General features: G+C 47.0%; 1 protein-coding gene across 1 annotated transcript in view; it reads right to left on the reverse strand.

Annotated features, from left to right (window-relative positions):
* The window catches only part of St6gal1 (ST6 beta-galactoside alpha-2,6-sialyltransferase 1), a 125,027-nt gene extending 113,673 nt beyond the window's left edge, over nt 1-11,354 (reverse strand). The window contains exon 1 of the mRNA XM_004834812.4: nt 11,075-11,354. The gene's annotated coding sequence lies outside the window, so the exon portion shown is untranslated. The remainder of the gene's footprint in view (nt 1-11,074) is intronic.
* Nucleotides 11,355-23,860: the final 12,506 nt, after the last annotated feature.

Below are 23,860 nucleotides of genomic sequence, written 5' to 3' on the forward strand. Positions count from 1 at the left end.
CCTATGGCAGAGATTCATTGCTCCTAATATCCAGATTTTTCTTCACTAGTAGAAAACCTTCCCCACCCTGAGTTTTAAGAGATCACATGATACCCAGGTGGAGATTTTTATCAGCTCCTTCAAAACCAGCTATGCCCATGTGACCACATTTTGGTCAGTGGAACCCGAGCAAAACCAATTATGTCCCTCCACAGGCTCCCCAATTCCCCTTTCAGACTATCACCTTTGTACAACACTTAGATCCCTGATTTCTTTATCTGTTTTTCTCAGCGTGTGACTTCCCTCACACCTTCCTTTCTCCCCATTAGCGCCTGAAGTCTTCAATGAATTCCATTTCCTTCCTCTATTTGTTTTCTGTTAATGATATCATTTGTGTCAATTTTTCCTTAGCTCTATAGTTGCCCTTTGTATTTCATTCTGTAATTTCATCACCTTGTGTCTAAACCCTCGAATTATTGGTTTTCAATAAATTTTATTTTGAATAAGTGAACAAATATCCCACACTGTTTTTCCTGTCCAAGGGCCAACTCCAAACCAGAAGTTATCACGTAGAATTGGGGAGAAAGGCATAGGTGTCCCATTCATTATCAGGCGAGGCAGAATGATCTTGTTCACGTGTGACGCCGTCCAACTTCTCAAATCTTATCCATTCTTAAAGGGCAGCTCAAGGCCCACTTGTCCCTACCTCTGTAGCCAGGCCTGATCGTCCCCATTCCAGCCCCCAAAGGGCCACTCTGAAACAGAGGTTTGACAAGTACTGTGTAGACCCCAAATGGACCTGAAAACTTCGTGAAAAGAGCTAAATCTCCTTCTCCTTGTCTCACATGATTAGGCACATAAGTGTTTTCTTTGAAGGCTTCTGATCCACAGAGTAAATAAAAAGGAGAGTAAAAACCAGAACCATGACTCAGGAGATGCACTGATTCAGCACAAAGTAGGAGGAAGGAAGAGAATTTGGCAAGGGGTGCTGCCCGAAAGGTGGAGAGGCAAGAACATCCAGCCAGCAAGCCAGAACTTCACACCCTCCCTCCACATGCCCTGGAGGCTAGGGAAGAGGCTAAGGGATGGGGCTTCTTCCCTCAGGTCTAAGGCCCTCATTTCATTTCATTCAGTGGTCTCCCTCTGAGCAAGTCACCAAACCTCCATCAGCCTGTGTTTTCTTGCAGATTAAATTAAGATAACAGTTTATGCCACATAAGAATGTTATGGAAACCACATGAGATAATGTGGTTCCAACTTCTCTCCTTCCTGTCGCACATGTTCCTCCCCAGGGTCAATCTGCTAGTGTTTCCCTGACACCAGCAATGAGCCATTCCTTTCCCCCTTGAATCTGCTCCTGCAGTCCTTTCTCCCCGAAATGCCTTTCCCAAAAGCTAACAGCTGCTGCCTTCTAAAACCAAGCTTAGCTATTCCTTCTCCTGGAAAGTTTTCCCCAACTCGCTGTACCTTCTTCTGTCCCTGTGCATACTCAAATCATGTTTTATACGAGGTTGTAATTAATATGTTTCTGCGTATCTATCATCAACAGAGCTCTGGAAGGAACACAACTGTGGGGATCTTTTGGGTTTATTTTCTATAACTAAGCATTGTGAATGGCTTGCATCAGGCATTCAACATTTGTTCTATGAATGAACAAAGCAAGGACTCCAAGAGGGGATGAAGAGGGTGACATGGAAATTTGTCTGCCCCAACCTCCAAGACCATGTTAGCATTAAATATGTGTGTATGCAAATCTACAGTGCGAATTCTTTATATATGTACCCCAGTGCCTATGAGATATTAGGCATTCAAGAAATATTTGATGAACAAATTAATGTTGAATACACTTCACAAGAGAAGAAAGGGTTTAAGAGTCTAGAAGCACAGGTGCAAGATAAGCCCTTACCTGTGCTAATACTGAGTTCCAGTTACTAACTTAAAAGGCATTTAAGGCAACCTAACAGTGGTACCCACCAATCTGGGGTCACGCTCACTAACAGTGTTTAGGCCCAATCATAACTGGATAACGAACACCAGACAGTATCTCAACTTTAAAAGGGGACCAAAAAAGCAAAGCAGGCTTGACACACACAACTGTTAATGGGAAAGAGACTACACAACTGCCCCCAACCCCAGCTTCACTAATCAACATCCGGTAGAACTGTGGACAAGGCCCCAGCCCTCTAAGAAGCCCCATATTCTCATCTGCAAAATGGAGCTAATGATGCCAAGGCACAAGTCTTGCTATGAGGATTGGATGAAAGAACACACATAATCAGGGCCAGGCACACAGCCAAAGCCCAGAAGACAGTGATGTTTGACATATCGTCATCAACTCTACTGAAGTTAAGTCAAGAGGCTCCTCCTCACCCTCAGGGAAGAAAGGGACAGGCTGAGTATACTCTCAGTTCCAGCTCAGGAAACCTTCAAGGGCTGCAGTGATAGAATGTTCCAAACATTAAAGCTAGGGAAAATGTCTCCAACCACGAGACAGATGCAGATTTAGAAAGACTGTCATGAAAAAAAAAATTTACAATCATCCTCCTGGGACATGTAGTTCTTTTCCAGTTGCCAGATTTCTTGGTCATTTAAAGTGTATGTGATATATTTATTCCTGTGGAAATAATTTATGAATATAAGGTCAAACAGCTCTGAAGCCAAGGACAGACCAGGGGAGGGTTGCCAAGATCCAAGGGAAACAATATTTAAACTTCCTTTGAAGTGTCCGTTATTCTACCTTTGCAGAGCAGGTAAAACTGCCCAGTCACAGGATCTATCCTATATTTTCTTCCTCCCCATCCTATATTTTTCCATCTGTCTGCTTCTTGCCCGAGAGTCACAGACTCTCAAAGTTGGAAGAGACCACAGTGGGCAGTCAGACCACCCCCTGCCATGCCTCAGAGGGCAAACAAATTTGCTTCAAGCTTTTGCTGAGACCTCCCCATGACACGGAGTTGCCGCCTTGTCACACAGCCTGTCCAGTGGCTGCGCAGTTCTGTTCTCTCTCTTTTCTGCTTTGTGCAAGTCTGACCCTTGCCACCCCTCCCCATCCCCGTGATGGTTCTCCTTTCTACAGCAGCCACTCAACGTGACTGTCACCTTTCTATTCTGAAAGTCTCATTTTTCCATATTCAGTCCACCTCCAACACAGTGTCCTGAATGCCTGTCTTCAAAGCAGCTCATTTCTGGGTGGGGTCATTTTAGATGGGACCCAGGAGAGCAGGGCACTCCAGATGGCTCTGATCAACCAACCAGAGTAGTGTGGAACTGTCACGTTGCCACCTCCAGAGCCTGAGTTCAAACACTCCTTCCCTTCTTCACTTCTCCTTCCTCTCTTCCTTCTCTTCCTTCTTCAGCACCCAGTCCTGACCCTGAGAGTAGAAACAAACTCAGGGGGCCCATGGAAGGGGAGAATGTGACGATGCAGTTCAGTTTTTGCACTTGCGACCGAGGGCACCTAACCAGACTGCTATCTCCAAAACTAACCTCTGTCCAGTCAGCCCCTTGGTAGCTTCCTGGAGCCCTGAAGGCCAACCTTCCAGAGTCTGGTTCTCCTGTCTCACCCTCTTGCCGCCCTTTGCGGACCGAACTGAACTGGCTTCATTGAACCCATTGACATGTAGAAGCAACTTGCCACATATTCAAGGTCAAAATATATTCTTATGAAAAGAGATAAATGTACATCAATGAAAGATCAGTTAAATAGGGCCAGGGATTTAGCGTAGTGGTTCCGCTGCCTGCCTCGCAAGTGCAAGGTCCTGAGTTCGATCAAAAATAAAAAATAAAAACAAAAATAAAATAAAAAGATTAGTTAAATAAACACATTTGAAATACAGAACACACTGCAGGTGTAAGGAGAAAGTATACACTGATATGGGAAGACCTCCAATACATACGGTAAAATGAAAAAAGTCACTTTGTAAAGCGGAAGTAATAATGCAATCCATTGTCTTAGTTACCTTCTTATCACTGAGACACAATACCCAATACCCACAAGTAAAAGGAGGAAAGGTTTGTTTTGGCTCACAGTTTTTGGAGGTTTCAGTCCATAGTCAGCTGGCTCCAAGGTGGGGCAGCATGGCAGAGGGACATGGCCAGAAGAGAAACCACTCATGCCATGGTGGCAGGAAGCAGAGAGAAAGGGATCAAGGGAGAAGGGAGGACCACGCCCCAGGGACCCACCTCTTCCAATCAGGCTTCACCTCCCAACATCACATGTAGCTATAAACTCCAGGGGACCAATCCACTGATGAGTATCATACCTAATCCAGTCACTGTCCCAGAGCCTCACCTATGAGCTTATGAGGCTTAAGGGGAACATCTAGATATAAGCCATAATATCCATTTACTGAGTTTATAGAATACACTTTCATATAATCGTGAATACATGTATAAATGCAGGCAAAGGGGGCTGGAAGATCCATCTCACACTGTAAACAGGAGTCACTCCACAGAGAAGGAGATGGCAGGGGGATAATTTTTTACCCTGTCGGCATATGTTAGGACCAGTAGTATTTATGTGAAGAAGCCCCTCCATCTCACAGGTGTCCTTCATTTGATGGCATCAGAGCTGAAAGGGGCCAGGGAGGACTGACAGTGAAGTCCCTAAGGTGGCAGGGCCAGGGTGGCACGCAACTTGCCCAAGGCCACACTGCTAGCTAGCAACAGCCAGAGATCACAAGTCACGAGCCATGCCTTGAATCAGCGGGAGTTCCAGAGGATTAGGGAGAGGGCCTTCATTTGATTACCACATCAGAGCCTCTCTTTCAATTGAGTCCAAAATTCCTACCTGGGGAACTGAGTTAGAAGAGACAGAGTCAGCACAGTTGAGGTGAGAAGAGATCCCATCCCCTCACGTGGAAGAAAGGGCCTGAGACAGGCCTTACTCAAGGCCAGGCTGGCAAGGCCAGGACTTTGTCTAGGCCTCATTTAGAAAGTAGACATGCGGAACTAAGAAGGAGGAAGTAAAAGGGAGATTGGCAAGCACGGGTGGGCTGTGTCCAGTGCTCATCTCAGGCCTGAGGGATGGGGTGGGGGTGGAAGCTACACTCCCTGAGCACTTTCTAGGGGCACAGGGTCCTCAGTCTGAGACTTTCATACGGTAGGGAAATGTCCTCCTGGGAGGAAGGCTAGGATCGAGTCTCATTTTAGGTCCAACTAATGTTGAGCTACTAAGACTGTCTCATGGATTACCTCATTTAATATTCACCAAATTTTTGTAAATGTGCTCTAAATATCTCAAAAGTCACTTGCCAAAAGCATACACTTGGTGGGCTGGGGATTTAGCTCAGTGGTGCCATGCCTGCCTCGAAAGCACAAGGTCCTGAGTTTGATCCCCGGTACCGGAGAAAAACAGCAACAACACCAAAAACGTACAATTGGTAAAGGGTGGAACCTTTATTTGAAATCAGGTCTTCTGACTAAATTCAGTGTTCCTTCCATTCTGTCTCTTTGGGACATGGCAGGGCCTCCTTACTTGAGCAGGAAAGCTTAAAAAGGCCCTAGGATTCTCTCTTTCTCTTTCTCTCTCCACACACACATACACAGACACTAGGGTGGGGGATTTAGCTCAGTGGTTTCACTGCCTGCTGCACAAGCACAAGGGCCCGAGTTCGATCCCCAGTACCAAAAAAAAAAAAAAAAAAAAGAACATACACAGACACTGACAGAAACACACACACACACACACACACACACACACACACACACACACACCAGCAACAGTGTCAGGCTCTGAGCCAGCACAACTCAATGCCTCAAATATGCACCACCAGATTCAGTGAAATATTTATGGCTAGGCTGATAAGATGTCTGGGACTTTCTTCAAAGTAATATAGGGCTCAGGATGGGGTTACAGATTGGCCATGAGTTTTGGGAAGAGTTGAAGCTAGGTGATGTGCTAAGGGGTTCACTGTACTCTTTCCTATCTTTGCATGTTTGTTATTTTTCAGTAAAAGGAGTTTTTAATGCCTCGGACAAGGGATAATTTCTCTCTCCATTGGTCACCTGAAGGAGGTTCCACATTAATTAACTTTCTACTTCCCTCAGCAAAAAAAGGCACACAAAGGCCTGCTGTCGAGAAAATATTCAGAGCAGAAGTGTGAAAACCCCAATTATAACACAGCAACTGTCAGTTGCTTGGCATTTCTGGTATACGAAGCACTGTTCTCAACCTTCTGGGCTATAATGTATCTAACCCTTGCAATTTCTCTATGAGATAAGGTTTTTCATCTCCATTTTACACAGGAGGAATTTAAACGTAGTGCCTGAAAATGGCTCATCCACATCTACCCAGGTAGTAAATGATAAGCACAAGACTGAAATACTGAATTGCATGTGGTCTGAATTTCTACAATTTCCACAATACACACTAATTCTCTACTTCAGTATTTTACATGTAGATCTATGAACTTGTATCTAAATCTATGAAGTTTTCTAAGTGACCATGCCCTTTAAAGTTTGACCCAGTAGTTCCAACTTTAGAACTCTATCCCATGGAAATTATCTAGGAAATTGACAGATTTCTTTGTACCCACACCAATTACAATGCCAATTACAATAGGGAGCCATTAGAATCGGCTTGACCAGCCAGCTGTGACCCTCGTCCAGGAAGCTTTCCCCACCACCCCGGTCTTGGGAGACTGTCCCTTCTCTGTGAGCACGCAGCATCCTAAACTAGTTTCTCACCATTATGTCTGCTCTTCTGGCCTGTGCTCTTCGTAAAAGCTCAGCTCTTTTTACTGGTCTTCGGTTTAGAGTAGGCACTTAAGTATCCGATGAGGAAATAGTAAAAAAGGATCCTGGATTTGCTCATTTGATGGCTATGGGAACTAAAAGCTGGGGCGCATACGGGCCAGACTAGAACTCAAGGCCATGCACAGGGTTCTTTTCCCGCCACTGCACTGCTAGTACTTCTGAATTTCTTAGCAATCTACACTGTTCTTTACAGGCTTGAGGCAGCGGCAGGAAAGGTAGAAGCTCCCTCCTTGACAGGCTCTTACAGGCCCCCTCTGGCAGGAGCACTGAAGTTATCAGATCCAGGGTACCACATGACCTTGAAGAGGAGATGCTGAGCAGCTGATATGGATGACAAACCAAAGGGTGCAGTTACAACACAGACTACACTGTGAACTGTACATGTGAAAAGGCCACTCCAGAGAGCCAAGAGACATAAACTGCACATACAGTATGTTCTCAACAATTAGAGGAAACAAACCCTTTTAAAAAAGAAAAAAACCAGAAGAAAAATAGTCAGGTATTAACAATGGTTGTCTTCAGATCGTGGAATTCTTTTCTGTTTCTCAATATATTTTTTATACTTTAAATTGTCTTCAATGGGCACTCTTTATTTTTATAATCATAACATAAATAAAATTTAAATCACCATTATGATTCTACAAGTTAACTGTCCCTTCTACCAATAACTTAGAAAATCACCCTAGCATTTTAATATAGCGAAACTGCTTTGCTTTATGTTAGGATTACATATAACCCTATAAAAAGTACATCTACAGTAGGTCAGGGATTTAGCTCAGTGGCACCGTGCCTGCCTGGCAAGCACAAGGTCCTGAGTTCGTTCCCTGATACCGCAAAAAAAAAAAAGTATATCTACAGAGTCAGAATGCCATCATGTAGTTCAAGAATTCATTTGGGTAAGCCAAAAAAAGTCACTTTTCTCTAATACAGGTCTTATCAAACAAATTCCTGATAACAGACCTAAGCAAGAAACTCCTCATCCAAATTTTCAGGACCTTAATGTTCCAGATGATTAATGTGGATTCCATTAATGAATTATTTCTGGCATTTTTTAGTTGTCACATCCTCACATTCTCTTTGAAGTCTTCCCTCTTCCACTCATTTCCTACTGAGTTTTGCCTTTACTCACAGAGAAAAGGGAACCCCCAGATGTCAATATTGAGATAAGTTGGATTTTTTTTCTGTGGGCTTCTGAGGGTATTTTGTCAGAAAGCCAACTGTATTCTGAGTTGTTCAAGCAGGGAATGGGGCTTCCTGAAAAACTAGAATTCCTTCAGGGCAAAGAATGGGTCTATTTGTTCTTTGGATCCCAGGCTGAGCACAAGACTCCCTTCATCTCCATTGGCTATTTGTCAGTAAATAGAGAAGGAAAAGGTGAAGTAACTTGAAATTGCATTCAATTAGGTGTGAAAGTTTTTGCTTTGTTTTTTACTTGATCTATTTACCTTAGGGCTGCACAGATTTCCAGACTACCCAGAGCTCCTCTGGTTGTAGTTTGGCAGGCGTTCACATTTCTTTGTGAGTAGGTATGCCCTCCTAATCCAAGCACTTGAGGTTACCAGATGGGGTTGCTCTGGCCCCAGCATCCTCCACCGCTTGAAATGATGGTGAGCACCTTGAGTTTGCCAAGAGGTCTGAATGTGAGCATGCGTCATGTGGCTATTAGCCACACAACTCCAGGACATTCATAGGCCTTACTCCCTCCCCATACACTGGCAGGCAGCCTGCCAGTTCTAAAAGAAGACAGGAGGGGGAAGGAAGAGCCAGTACCCCTCCTGACTCCAGGCCTAAGCATCTTCTACTCCACCAGAACAGCAGATACAGAGATGGGGCCAAGAGTTTAAGTAGAGTGAACTCACTCCTTTTTGCTTTGTAATTATATGCAAGCAGCTCCATAACTGAGGGATCAAAAGACAGGGAGCAATAGGGGGGAGCCCAGGAGAAGAGCAAAGTAAGCATTGAAGAAAGCTGGTGCCTGGTGGTAATTGCAGGACTCCTTATCCCATCTACCACTGGAAGCCACGGCTTTGTTTAATAATCAAACCCATTTAAAGCCTTAAGGAATTCATTCTCTGACTTACAGGGCATTGTTATAGCAACCATGGCAACTTTGACTTTACTCTGGGGTATCAACAGCAGCTCGTTTGATGCAAGAGTTTCTGTTTTACGCAAAAAAGAAGCACTAAAAGTAGACTGTGAGTTGCTGTGTACCAGTGGGCAAGTAATTTCTCTTTAGAAAATAAAAGGGCTCAGGGTCTGTCTGGCCAGATGATTTCTCAATTTCTTTAGCATCTTGAAGAAAAAAAATATACTCAAGCCCAAGTGGAATTACTATGAAAGTGAAACACCCTGGAAATTCTAAGAAAAGAAACAAGTGTAGCTAGGAGATAACAGGGACATGAGAAACCACAAACTTTGAGTTAACTTTGGGGAAACCCAGCCTCACGATGTTCTTTGCTTGTTTTCAACTTCTCCACTGCCAAATACAAAAATAAGCAGCTACTTCCGCGGGGCTCATAAAAAAATAAATTAAATTAAATCAATGAAAACAATGCTTTGTTCTCCCATGAGGGGCTCAGGAGGAGCCTGCTAAGAGACACTTTCCTCCCAGCAATACATGTCAACAGCCACAGCTTTTGACCAAACAAAAGGCTCCTGGCACAGGGATGAGAGGCCAAACATCTAAGTCTCCACGGTTGGCCCGATTCCAATCTGAAGGGAAAGGGGCAGCCAGGAGAGAAAAATAACTGTACTTAGGAAAGGCTAGGAGAGTAAGGAATTACTAAATGTAATTTTTTTCTCAACAGAATAAAGAACTCTGGAAAGGGATAATGGAAGGGTGCAGCTTTCAATTTGAATTACTTTCTTTGTCTAACTGTATTCTGCCTAAGGCCACGGCCTTTTAAGCCAACCACGGAATCCGGGTTGTGCCTTTCATTGACGGCAGAGCGGTGCAGTAAGGGAGTGGGAGCCCCACGCCGATCTCACCTGGTTTAAACTTGGACAAGTGGCTGAACGCTGAGAGCTCAGCTTCTCGCCTGTAGAAACAGACGGTCTGCAAACACAAGGTCCTGAGTTCGATCACCGGTACCAAAAAAAGGGCAAAAACAGACGGTCTGCAAGACGCTCCCTAGACCCTTCGGGTAACAGCGGTCTGGGGTCGGCGGCTCTCCGCTCCCCTCGGGGACAGCTTCGTCTCCAGCGGCCCCCGAGCCCAAATGCTCAACAGGCTCACGTCAGGCGGCGCCCGACGACCTCACAGCCTTCTCCCGGACCGCCGCCGCCGCCTGAAGCCAATTCATTCCCCAAACCATCACGCCGCTGCCAGCCCAAATCTGATAAAATAAAATCCGCAGAGCTCAGCTGAGCACATGTAAGCAAAGAAAAACAAACAAGAGGCCTGCCTCCCTCTCCCTCCTCGCCTCCCTCTCTGCACCCGGAATTTCAGACTACTACTGAAATCTCAGTCTCCACCTAAAACAACGGGGCTTGGCTGGCCTCGCTCGGAACACGGGAAAAGAGAAGGACCAGCGACACCCGGGGTCGCGCGGGGACAGGAGAGGCTCAAGGATGCGGGCAAAGGGCAGGCCAAACCCAGGGTCTCGCCCGCCGGCGCTGAAGCCGGACTGGCCTTTCCGCAGGCTGGGGCAGTGGCCAGGCGCGGGACAATGGGCACGGTCCTTTGGCGAAAGCGGCTCGTACACAGGCCCTCAGTCCAAACCACATCGCTAGGAGGCGGAGGTGCAGGGTCGTGCAGTTTATTACAAGGAAAGCGCCAGGGCCGGCGAATGCCTCCCCCGGGGTGGTCTCTTCGCCTTCCAGTTTCGTTTCCCCCAGTTTAAATCTGCCGCCGCAGCGCAGTGGGATGGGGTGCCCCGAGGGTACCTTTAAAGGTCTCTGCCCTCCTCCCGCAGGGGCGCCCCCCGCGGGCTCCACCCGCCCGGCGGAGACAAAGCCCGGCCCCGCGGGGCGCAGCGGGGATCCCCGCGCGGGGCGCACGTGCGTTTGTTGTGGTGCTGCCTCCGCCGGCCTCGGTCTCTGGGTCTGCAAACCCAGCCCGCAAGATCTACAGGAACCGGGGCCGACAGGGCGTCCTCCTCCCACCCACCAGCGCCGCGGCGGGGAAAGGGGGATTCCTGAGGTCGGCGCGCACGTGGGTTTGTTGTGGGTCCGCGAGCTCGCGGCGCGGGAGACGAGCCGGGGCGGCCCCTCGGCCTGGACAGACGCACGGACGCCCCAGCCAGAAGACGGCCCCGGGGCGGCGCTGGGTCCGATTCCCCGCGCCCCGCTCCGCCCCGCGCCCCGTGGCATCTGCGCCACCCGCCGCGCCCCTACTCACTCCTGCGCGCCCCGCCTGGAGGCTGCGGCTGCTCCGCGCTGAGCTCCGCTCCCGCGCCCGCGCCGGCCAGCAGCCAGCTCCCTTTGTTAGCGCCCGGCGGTGCCCGGCGCCTTCCCAGCCTGGCCCTGCCCAGGACTCCCCTCCCCCAGGTGCCTGTGGGCTCCGCGCGGGCGCGAGTGGGCCAGCCGGGAACTGCAGCTCCAGGGGGACTCCCGCGAGAAGGGGCCCGCTCGGGAGGAGCGAGGGACCCGGGATGCGGGGTGGAGGCAGGCGGGAGACCAGAGCGCAGCAGAGGGGCGGGGAGGAAGCGGGCCGGCTCCGTTATGCAAATAGAGTCGGTAAGGCTAGGTGAGTCCGGGGCCACACCGAGTCCCGAACCAGCCCGGCCCTCTGGAGGTCGCTAGGGAGCGGGTTCTGAGTCAAGGATGCCTGGTTCGGGCTCTGCGTGGCGCTGGGACCCTTCTGTCCCCAGGGAGCGCCGACCCAGGGGAGGGGCATGCGACCAGCAAGGACCCCTAAATGCTGCTTCACCTCCCAGCCCCACTCCACGTGTCCTTTGGTCTTGACAGTCAGGCACTGTAATCCCCTCTCTCTGCTACCTGTCGGTGTGAACCTGATCAAGTCGCTTAAACTCTGAAAACTTGCCCTGTTCTTATGTAGGGTAGGAAAGAACAAAATCTGTCACAGGTTTGGTCAGAATCTCCTAACATCAACCAGGCCTGGTGGCTCAGGCCTGTAATTCCAGCTATTTGGGAGACAACCAGGAGGATCACAAGTTCACAGACACCCTCAGCAATTTAGCAAGACCCTGCCTCAAAATTTTAAAGGGGGGCTGAAAATGTAGCTCAGTGCTCTTGCCTTGCATGTGTAAGTCCCTGGGTTCAATCCCCTGTATAGCAAAAAAAAAGAGGGGGGGTTCTAACTTCAGGATGTATGTCATATATTAGATGCTATCAAACAGCAGTTACCAAAAGCAAGGAAACGGTGTGGTAGAAACTCTCATCCCACGCTGCTTCAGGCAGTGGGTCCAAGTCCTCCTGTAGGATGCTGAAGGGCAGGGGATTCCTTCCTCTTACTCAGGCTATGGTGGAGCTGCTGGGAAGGAAGGGGAACTTGCTTGGTAGGTATCAGGCTCCACGCTGACCATCCCTGGTTGCCCAGGACAGAAAGCAGCCTGAAAGTCACCAAAGCCTAGGGACTCAATAGAAGGGATGTGACTACCAGGGGCAGTAATCATATCCCAGGTGTCTAGAGTGCCCAGCTGTGTGCTGAGAGGGGAAGGGGGTGGGGAACGGGGAAGAGGGGGATAGTCTGGGTCCTCTAGGTGCTGGAAGCCTGGCCCCAGGGTCTCCCCGAGTCAAGGAGGGGCCTCTCCCCAACACCTTTCTTCCAAACACCGCTTCTTCCCTACCTCCCTCCCTCCCCTGTGCTGCCAGCCCTCGGCCTGCTGCCCTGGGGACAGGATTGCTCAGCAAGAAGGGCTCGAGCTGGACAGAGCTCCCGGCAGTGGATTCAAACCTGTGTCAGCTAGCTCTGCCTCCTTGGGTGAGTTCCAGTCCCTCTGAGGCACCCTCTCCTCTTCTGTCAACTGGAGCTATCCAGGCTGCCACTGCTTTCGCGGTGACGTGAGATGATTTGTGGGAAGCACTTAACTTAGTGGCTGACATATAGAAGGTGTTTATCGCGGGAAATGCGGGTGTGACTGAATGAATGGAAGCAGAGAAATTCAGAGGACTTTCTGAAATGAAGCTATTGAAGATGTACTTTGTTCTAAAAAACAAAAATGGGGCTGTTGAAAAATTGTGTGTCGTGGCCGGAGCCAAGAATGCAAGCCCAGAGACTGGCTTGGAAGATGACCTCAGCAGAAGTATAAGGAGACCCTGAAGTGTGGCAGTGGCAGAGGGAACGAAGGAAGAACATCTGAATCATCCCTACCATTTGGGGGAGTAAAGTCATTTTTCTTATTATAGCATCTCTCCTCTTATGAGGCTGGTAAGTCCATGACCAGGATGCTGAGAACTTATTCTCTGGTGCATAGCTGATACCGTCTACATTGTTGCATCTCCACATGGGAGAAGGGCTGTGTAGCTTTCTGAGGTGTCTTATTAGTCACTTTCTCAATGCTGAGACACAACACCTGGCATCTCACATCAACAGAGGACAGGTTTATTTTGGCTCGAGTTTCAGTCCTTAGTTGGCTGGCCCCAAGGCAGGAGAGCAAGGGCAAAGGAGAGCTGCCCACACCATGGCTCCAATGAAAGAGAGAGGGTGGAGTGGGCAGGGAGTGAGATTAAGCCCTTCCAGACCCCCCACCCACCTCTTTTGACCAGACCCCACCTCCTAACAGAAAGCCAGCTCTAAGCCCTGTGATCCAATCACCCTCCAAAAGTCCCATCCATGAGCTGTGAAGCTCATGGGAGACACTGAGACAATAAACCATGGCATGGGGTCCCTTTCATAAGCACTACAGTCCCAGGCATGAGGGCTTTGCCTTCAGAACCTACTCCCTGGAGCAGAGCCCACCTCCTAGTATCACCAAGGAACAGAGGATTTCAACACACGAGTTGGGGGGATGCATCCAGATGGTGAAGGTGGAGGTTACAGAGCTGAGAATGTCGGAGGAAAAACAGTTGTGTGTACGTCTAAGGAAAACAGTTGAGGCAGGAGCCCCAGAGACAGTGGAGGCGGATGCCTCACAAATAGGCTGGGGACAGCAGCCCAGTCCCCCACTAGTAGCCCAGCCTCCTGCTTCTCGTATGCAGGTGAGAAGACCCCAACAGATGAGAGCAGTCTGGGTGGAAACTTTGCCCACCTTGGAATTCACCAGGAGCATCCCTGGTTCCCCGCTCGCCTGCCTGAGCCACAGAACTTCCACAATTCAGAGCATCTGTGGTTACCTCGGTCATGCAAGCCAAGAATCCTCCTGGTTTCTCCGAAGTTTGAGTTCTGGGAAGCAGAACTGAGGATGGGGGACTGTGCAGCCTTTTAAAACAGCCCCTAAGAAGCATTGACACATCAATCTGTGCCCCCGATGTCAGCCCTCGGTGTCTCCAGGCTTAAGGATGAAGCTGCATACTCACACCTAAGCCTCACAGAGCCAGTGAGAGAAGCAGAAATAGAAGAACAGCATCCCTCAGGTAAGCAGCCAGGGGTGACTCCTGCTGATTGCTGTGCCTTGAGGCCCAGCTGCAGAGGAGTCAGTGCAGTGTGGACTGAGGCCAGGGGAGGACGCTAGAGGGCTGAGGCGAGAGGTAGAAACCAGTCTGCGAGGAGGGCCCCAGAAGGGCAGACGGAGCTCAGGCAGTGTGATCAAGAAAGGCCAGAGAATGGATCTATCCTGTGGGCACTTGGGCTGCCCTTTACCAGTCGACTTCAGGTCTTGGGAAGATACGGAGAAAACCTGAGTCTCCTTTATCAAATCATTTGTGTTTTACCAAAATATCTCCTGGTTCATAACATAGACCTCCATATAGTGAACGTCTCCATGGAAGGGAATTGGTGTGAACGTTCTCATTTAATTTTCCCTTCGAGGAGGGCTATTTTCCTGAGCACCCACGTATACCCAGGTCATCCTGAGCTACTTTTTTGGTTCTTTACCCCAGGCCAATTTCAGAATGAGATGCATGTATGCGGGTGGAGGGAGCAGGAGGAGGACTACAGATCTGATTTCAAAACCATAAAAGAAAGAGAGGTCTTCACAAAAGGTTTCTTAAGAAGGCAAAACGATGCCCCATCAAATATCAGGAGGCAAGACCTCTAAATATCTGCTGACAACATCCTTTCTGCAAAATTCTCATCAGGCAGCCTCCCACATCCCCACACAGCTCTACCCAACATCCATCCTCCCCTTTCCCCAGACTCTTATGTCTCCCTTAATTTTACTGTTGTAGAAAAAAATATGTAATTCTCTTAGTGTCTCCAAAAGGTGTGAGAAAGAAAGTGGGAAGCTACCCCCAAAATAAATAAAATCAAGACAACTCAGCACATGGATCATCCCCCGGCGGGCCTCCTCAGACTCAGAGTCACCCCACTGACAGATGAGAAACAGTCTCAGAGGAAACCTGACTCGCTACAAGGCCACTGGCAAGTATGAGTCCCGACTCGGAAGAGGCCTTCTGCCTTCAGCCACATCTGGCCCCCAGGCCGCCAGAGGCTGGAAACCCATCAAACTGCCAGAGACACCAGCGCAGCTGTTGCCCTGGGGTGAGACTCGGAAGCTCTGTCCAGGAAACCAAGGTCACCAGCCATGGAGGAAACACAAGCCTTCAGGGACCCCGGGGAAGCAGAGATGCTTGTAATCTGTCCTCTCAAAAAGATTCGGGACATTGGGTTCCCTCAAGGGACTTTTACCAGAGCCGAAGTGGAAGCAGGCACCCGGTGTTCATGCATAGGAATGACTGCCAGGATGACCTGCAGACAGGGCCAAGGCTTTGTGCAAGAGGGCGTGTGGGCCAGTGAGAGGTCTCTGCCACTGAGAATGGTCTGACCGACATGCTGTGCCTTCTTGCTGACTCTGGGTCTGGTCCCGGGGTAGCCTGTCCCATGCTTCTTGCCTGTGGTCTCACCACCGGACTCTGGAGACAGATGCTTGGGGCATATTTGATCCCCAAATGGATGTGTTCCTGGATTCCAAAGTCAAAGTTTGCTGTAACTCAGAAGCTGTTTTCTGCTGTGTTTTTTAAACTCATACTCTGCACCCTTAGACCTTTCTCTGGGATTTCCTTCTGCCTCGGCCTCATGGACTGTGCCGTTGAGAGCAATCATCTCATTTCTCTCAAGGCCAAAGGATCTGACTGTGTCGCTCTGGAAGACACCGGGATCTGGACTGTGAGCTGCTCCCGCACCTAGGCTGCTGTGCTCTGTCTGTCTCCACTTCCCACCCCAGGGTGATGCTGAAGCCCACTTTCCTCCCACACAAGGTTCTCCTTTTTATCTGATCCACCTCACTGCAGCTCCCACAGCACCACTGAGCCCTTTGGGCAGCTTCTCAGAGCCAGATCCCAGAGGACAGTGCGGGAGGTGACAGGGTCCAGCCCCAGCATTGCAGGTTCTCGGTCCTCCTTGGATCACAAGTGAGGCTACACCCCGGGTGTCCAGGCTGTGGAGGAAACTGATGAAGGGAAACAAAACTTGGGTCTTAGCCACTTACCACCATGATCCAGTCTCATGTTTTAAAAGTCCATTTTAATATCCTTTCCCCCTTGATTTTCCAGGGAAGCTTTGCTTTCAAACATTTGAAAAAGTCTGAGAAGTATAAAAAGTAAAGAGGAAAAAAAAAATCCTGCACAATTAACCTTGTGGCCTATTTTCTTCCAGTTATTTCCTGTGTATTTTATTTCAACTTTCCATAGTTAAGATTACGTGCATATACAGTAATATCCTGTTCCCCTCCTCCCCATTTAGAGTACATCATAAGCATTTCCTGCGTGTATTTAACAATAGATTTATTCATTTATGTTAGACCTTATTAGATACAAGGTGAAGGTTGTTGGGCAAATCATTAGCTGTTTATTGCACTTGTCTTTGGCTATGGGAAAGATAGTTAAATAGCTAAGTGTATTGATTCTCCAATCAGGCTGCCTGATTTTGAATCCTGACTCCTGCGACCTTAGAGAAATGGCTTAATCTCTCTGGCTCCCTTTCCTTACCCTAAAATAAGGATAATAGTACCCATCTCTTAAAGTTGTTCTAAAAATTAAATGCGGTAATTACAAGAGCAGTAGCTGGCTCAGAGAGCAGAGAGTAAGAGATAGCCATTAGCAATATGAGGGTGCCGTAAAGTATTCAGCCATTCTACAGCTGGACATTAAAGTTGTTTTCAACTTTTTCAACTCTTTTATAAGTAATCTTCAAATAAACCAGTTACTATACACATGAGAGAAAGATGGATAGAAACCTTACTGTGAAAAGGACTAGAATACCAAGCCAAGGCATTCCGAATTTTTCAGAGTAAGTGCCAAGAGAAAAAGCCTATTTCTGAGCAAGATAATATTTAATTCGAGATGAACTGAACTCAGAGGGCCAACAGAGGGGGAAGTTTAGCTCAAGAGACACCAAGAAGAACAAGGAACAGGCCCCATCCTCAAGCAACATTAGTTAGATTTATAAAAATGTCACAATCATCTCTTCCTAGAGGATGGTTTCACCGTAACATGTTTATTTCTACATGTCACCTACGTGGACAGAGCACACAGAACGTCTGATTTCCACAGACCAGTGCAACATGAGGTACGAGGCCCGTCAGGCCTGTCCCATTCCCTCACTGCCAAGGTTTGACTGACGATGCATCCTGAGAAAACTCAGTGGCCACATTAGGCGTGCTGTCTGTGAAGCATTAAGTACACTTTCAAAAACTGTACGGTATGAGTTAACCCCTGCATCAGCCCTATTAGGTAAATACTATCGGTTTTATTATTTATACTTTATAGGCAAGGTAACTAAGAGGTAAGTAACTTAGGGTCACACAAGTAGGGTTTTTTTATTTTATTTTTATTAGTACATATTTGCCATATATAATGATCACATTCACTTAGGGATTTGTGCCTGTACATGATATAATATCTTAATTCATCTTTTTTCTCTCATTCTCCTCCCCTCCCTTCAACCCTTCTTCCCTTCCCCATTTACAAAAGCTTTGTTTCCGTTTTTCCCCTTCCATTCCCTTTTTTTAAATTCCTTTCCCTTCCTTCCCTTCCCTCGGCCCCTCCCTTATTCCCCTTCCCATTTGAACATGTTCTTCCTACTTCCCAGTGTCTCTCTTCCATTTTGCTTCTTATTTACCCTTTGGGTTTCCCACATAAGAGAAATGATGTGATATTTAAACTTGTGTGTCTGGTTTATTTCACTTAAAATTATGGTCTCAAGGAGATCCATTTAACTAAAAATGACTCCAGTTTATCCTTCTTTGTGACAGAGTAGTACGCCATTGTATATAAATACCACATTTTCTTTATCTGTATCTACCAAAATGTAGCAATTATAAATTGTATTGCTATAAACATGGGTGTGCATATACCGCTGTGGTATGATGCTTTTAACTCTTTTGGGAAGATACCTAAAAGGGGAACATCTGGGTCAAATAGAACCTCTAGTTTTAGTGTTTTGAGGAATCTCCATACTGATTTCCATAGCTGTTGTACCAGTTTACACTCCTACCAGCAATGGAGAAGGGTTCCTTTTCCCCACAGAGGTGAGGCTAGATTCTTAACCAAGGCATTAGACTTTTATGGTACATTGAAGACAGAGTGCAGAACTCTGGTGACCTGGACATTCAGAGGATCACACCATTGTTGATTGTTTTTGACCACATATATTTCACACATTCCTACCCAAATAGAGCTGATATTTTAGGAGAGGTCGCACAACACACAGTCTAGCAGAAAGTGAGCCTGCGTTCTATACCCACCTCACAGAACCCAGCCTGCAGGCTTCAGCAAAGGTGCTTCCCCTTGGGGTTCTCAGTGTATAAGTTGTAGAATGAAGGCAGTTGGAGTAAGTCAGTTGTTTCCAAACTCGACTGACCAAAGAAGTTGGTTTTTCTTTCCCTCTCCCCTCCCCAAGACTGGCTGGTGCTGGGGTCAGACCCTGGGTATCTCTGATGGGTAAATTCCCCTGCGATGTTCTCTTCAGGGTTTACAGAGGAGGTTACCTCATGGCTCTTTATAACTCCTCCCCAAGAAGTTCCTATGCACCGCAAAAAGGACTGCACCAACAAGAACTGAGCCTGGCAGTCCTCCCTGACTGAGGACTTCTGGCTCCTAATACTGTCCTGAGTGAGGGACCTTTGTCATAGGACTCTGAGCCTTACGGGAGGTGAGGCTTCAGCCTCAAATGGTCACTGACGACTATCACCAAGAGTTAATTGACCACAAATAGCTGGGCAATAAGCTTTAGAAAAAAATCACATTTCCCACCCCTGGAGTCTTTCCTGAAGCTCAAATCATATCGCTTTTCCAGCCCCTCTTTGTACAGGGCACAGTGTGCAAACCTTTGACCATTTCCTATTAGAAACCTGAGTCTACAGCCACAGGATCCCCCCTGGCAGCAGCGGGTGGGAGATCTGCGATTCAAATGAACCTATCACAAGTTCTGCTCAGTCTCTGCTCTGTGTGTGGATAATCAGATAAGCATTTGGGGAGGGCAGTGGAAGGGCTCTGTGCAGGAAATGGCCCCCCCCCAGCGCAGCATTATCCAGTACAGCCATACTTGGTGATGTCATGAAGCACTCACTGTCCAGTTCAATCAGCAAGGAGGCAGTCTGTGATGATAATAACCTGCACTTTTCCCACCCAACATACTCAGAGCACAAGGCCATGTCCTGCGGCCTTGGAATGACTCCATCCGGAAGGCTAGGACTCTGTGTCAAGCCCACTGTGGCGGGAGATTGGTTTGTGTTTATGTTTCAGGGGTGGGAGTATAAGCACTTGGGTTAAATACACAAATTCATACTAAAAATTTGCATAAAATCCCATTAAATGAGTTGTCATTCCAGAGAGCAAGGGATACTAGCTATCACATTCCTTTGGCCAGTTACTCGGAGGGGACTTTTTCAAACTTTCATACAGCATAGATACTAGGAAACTGATTTCTTTACTACCAAAAATAAATCAAAGGCCATACATCCATATTCAGAGTGAACTATTGAAGAGGGATTTTATTGTGGAATCTGGGATTCATCTGATGGCTCGTTAAGGTGAAGGGGATTGGAGGTGTGCTTATTGCCTACCTATTTTAGTATGCACTATGTATTCTGAGGATTTCCATGGTACTTTCCTATTACATCTTTCAATTGATCCCTGTTTTACAGGTAAATCTACTGAAGTCAAGAGACTACAATAGCCTGCCAAAGATCAAGTACCAAATAAATGCCCACATCTGAGATAAGAGCTCACATCTTCTGAGGCTGCCATAAACCTTAATAAGTGACCAGAGGGCAGCCCAGAAAAGAGATAGAGAACCAAAGACTTGAGAAAATGCAGAAACTGCGGTGGAACTTTCCTGAGGAGGCCCCTGCTCATTATACTTCAGCTTTTCATAGTTCTCAGGGATCATTAGAGCAAGTTTTCAGCCTGTCTCTCCAAAGTACTGAGAGAAACATAGAAAGTGACAAATGGAGACTGCAGAGAATGACCTGAAGCCAGATAGGATGCCAGTGTTATTGCTGGGGTGGAGAAAAAAGTCACTCATCTAAGACAGCTTTGTGTGAAGCTGCACCTATGACAGCACATTTCGCTCACCCCACTGCTTTTGGCATAAACAGTGAGATAGTTTTGCTGATCTGCAGGTCTCATGAGCTGGAAGAAAGTACAATTCTCAGTCACTGGTTACTGGAATGAAATAAAGCAAGGTGAAGATTAGGATCTAGATAGTCCAGAAAGATCTGAGAGATATAATGACTCCTCCGATTACTCACCCAGGAACTGAACTACCTAACATTTCATCTTCACAAAGCCCCTGGGAGCTATGCGTCATTAATCACATTTGGAAGCAAGATAATAGGGCCAAAGGAGGTTGAATAATTGCACAAAGGCTTGTATTTGCCAGAGCTAGAGACTGAAGTAGGATATGGAAGGTCATAAAGCCACTCTTTTAACTACCATGCTCACTGGACATGGTGGTGTGTGCCCAGTACTCAAGAGGCTGGGGCAGGAACGTCACCACAAGTTTACGGCCAGTCTGGGCTACACAGTGAGTGCAAGGCCAGCATGAGCCACACACTGTCTCCAAAACCCTGAATACATAAATAAATAACTACCGTGCTCATTAGTCGTTCCTTGGAGCCAAAGGGATGTGGGGCTGGCCTTGCTGTCTCCCCTCTGGCTCTGCCACTGGGAGCGGCTTATCCTGTTGCCTTCCTTTGAAACGGCCCTTCTCTGCTTTCATCCATGCACCCCTTCCTCCAGGTCAAGTTCAACTCTTAGCTGCTCTAGAAAGCTGGGCTCCATGATGATCTCTTTCTTCTCTAAAGTCATAGACACATGTAGAATTTTCTGAGACCATCTCTCTTTTCTTTTCATTAATTCAGTGTGTAGCGCTATAGAGTTTGGCTCTTCTACCCTTCCAAATGAGTGCACATTAGACATTTCACAGAAACACATTCTGTAGCTGAACGTGGTGGTTCACACCTACAGTCCCAGCACTTTGGAAGCCTGAAGCAGGAAGATTTGCAACTTAGTGACTTAGCAAGACTCTGTCTTGAAATGAGAAATAAAAAGAGGCAAATGTTGCTGACTTCATGTTGTCCGAAACCTTCATAGTCACCACAGGGACCAGAAATGGCCTGATAAACAACACAAGAAAGCCTGAGCTTCTCGGTCAAAGGAAACAGTGCTGGGGAAAGTAGGAGGTGAAGACAAATAGCCAAATTCTGCCATCAAGAAGTGTATCGGAGTCCAGCTGATCAAGACAGCAAGAAAATCACAGAAAATGACGGTGACATGAACTTTGTTGGAGAAAACAATGAAGTGCTAGTTGCTGTGTTTGGTCTAAAAGGTCATTCTGTTGACATTTCTGGAGTGTGCTTTCCGGTTGTTAAAGTCGACAGAGTCTCTCTTTCTGCCCCGCTACAAAGAGAAGGAAAGGTCATGGTCATAAATTTTTGCTTTTGTTCTTTTGGTGGGGTTGTGTGTTTGTTAGTGTTTGTTGTGTGTGTTGTTGTTTTGTTGAGCCAAGGTCTCATAATGTAGTTCAGGCTGGACTTTAACTCACTGTGTAACCTAGGCTGGCCTCAAACTCACAGCCATCCTCCTGCCTCAGCCTCCCAAGTGCTGGGATTACAGGTGTGCACCACCATGCCCAGCTACGACCACAAATTTTAATGATGACAACACAGTAGTAATAAATTTTCATATTCCAAAAAATAAAATATTTTTTCAAAACAGAAAAGGGACTGGGGAAGGAGCTCAGTTTGAAAGCCTTGGGTTCAACCTCAGTACCACACACGCACACACACACAAGTGCACACACACATGCATGCACGCACAAAGGAAACATTTTGTTTTAGGTAAATCTCTAAGTCAGGACCAAAGTTCCTCCGTCAAATTTGAGGTGTGAATTGAGTCAGATTAGAACACTCCTCACTTGGTCACTCCCTGAATTTTAGCCCATGATCACAGGAGCAGGGAAGAGGGTGACCTTCCTGGTTCCACTGACAGCCAGGAGACAGACTCGCTCCTCTTAGCCGACATGAGCCTCTCTGCAGCCCTCCAAGGTCTTTAGCAAAGCTCTAAGAGGCCAGGATTCTGCCTTGTACCTCTCTACCAGGTTGAGGACATAGCTCATTCCCTAAACAGTGAGTCAGTTGCTAACTCGTGTGGTGGAGCCACTTCAGAGGCTTTGGGGCAAGCAGGATGCGGTTTGATTTCTGCTTTGCCTTTTACTTGCCAGGTGGTTCTGGAAAGGCCCTTAACCTCACTGTGAAGTGAGAGTACCATATTCCTCAAAGGGTCATATAAGAATCAGCAATAATGCTATTATGTCCATGCTAGGCATCACAGGGGCCCTCAAAGACTGACTATTATAATTATTAGATGTCAGGACAATCAAAAGGAAGTGACAGCTAACTTTCACCTCAGAGCAAATTCAGGAAACAAAACAAAAAATGCTTACAGCCTTTCCTAGGAAGCTGCTTCACTCTTTCTCTTCTTTTAATGCCATTCAAATTAAACAATGTAACTGCGATTACCTACTTTGTGAAACAGACATGTATGAGTGAGAAAAATTACCTTTGCTTTTTTTTTCATTAATTTTTAGGTACATTTTAGGTATGCAATATGATGACATTCATCATTGGGATTTTGTACCTTTACATGATGTATCTTGGTTCTTATTTTTCCCCTTCCCCTGCCCTCCCTTCAACCCCACCACCCCTCCCTATTTACAGAGACTTTGTTTCCATTTTTTCCTTTTCTCATATTTATTCCTTTTCCTTCTTTACTTTCCCCTACCCCTTCCACTTCCCCTTCCCCTTTAGACCTTTTCGCCCTATTTCATATTATCTATTATACATTTTGATCCTCATTTACACTTTCAGTTTCTCACATCAGAGATATTTACACGTGTGTCCTATTTATTTCACTTAAGAGTATGGCCACAGTGTGTATCCATTTAGCTATAAATGTCTTTAATTTCTCATTTTTGATGGCTGATTAGTACTCCATTTTTTTTTTTTTAAACCACATTTTCTTTATTCAGTTTCCAGTTGATGGGCATTTGGGCTGTTTCCAAGTTTTAGCTATTACAAACTGTGTGCTATTGAACATAGGTGCACATATATCACTGTGGTATGGTTCTTTTAGCTCTTTGGGGAAGATCCCCAGCAGGGGAATAGCGGGGTCAAATGGGACCTGTAATCCTAGTTCTTTGAGGTATCTCCATACTGATTTCCACAGTGGTTGCACCAGTCTACACTCCCACCAACAGCTGAGCAGGGTTCCTCTTTCCCCACAGCCCCGCCAGCATTTGTTATTGGTTGATTTCATGATAGCAGCCATTCTTTCTGGGTGAAGTGGAATCTCAGCATTGTTTTCATTTGCATCTCTCGAATGACCAGTGATGGTGAACATTTTTTCATATGTTTATTTGCCATTTCCACTTCTTTGTCTGAGAAATGGCTGTTCATTTTAGATGCCCATTTTTGGTTGGGTCTTTAAATTTGGGAGGTCTGACTTTTTAAGTTCTTTATAGATTCGAGATAGTAGACCTTTGTCTGAGGAAGAGCTTTCCTTTTTAGCCTCAAAAAGATTCATGCCCACATCTGAGCAGACTGACAAAGAAGTCGCATGGAGA

The sequence above is a fragment of the Heterocephalus glaber genome, unplaced genomic scaffold (assembly GCF_053883595.1).
Source record: "Heterocephalus glaber isolate CG9 unplaced genomic scaffold, H.glaber_assembly_v1.0 deba00001504, whole genome shotgun sequence".
NCBI classification, from domain to species: Eukaryota; Metazoa; Chordata; class Mammalia; order Rodentia; family Bathyergidae; genus Heterocephalus; species Heterocephalus glaber.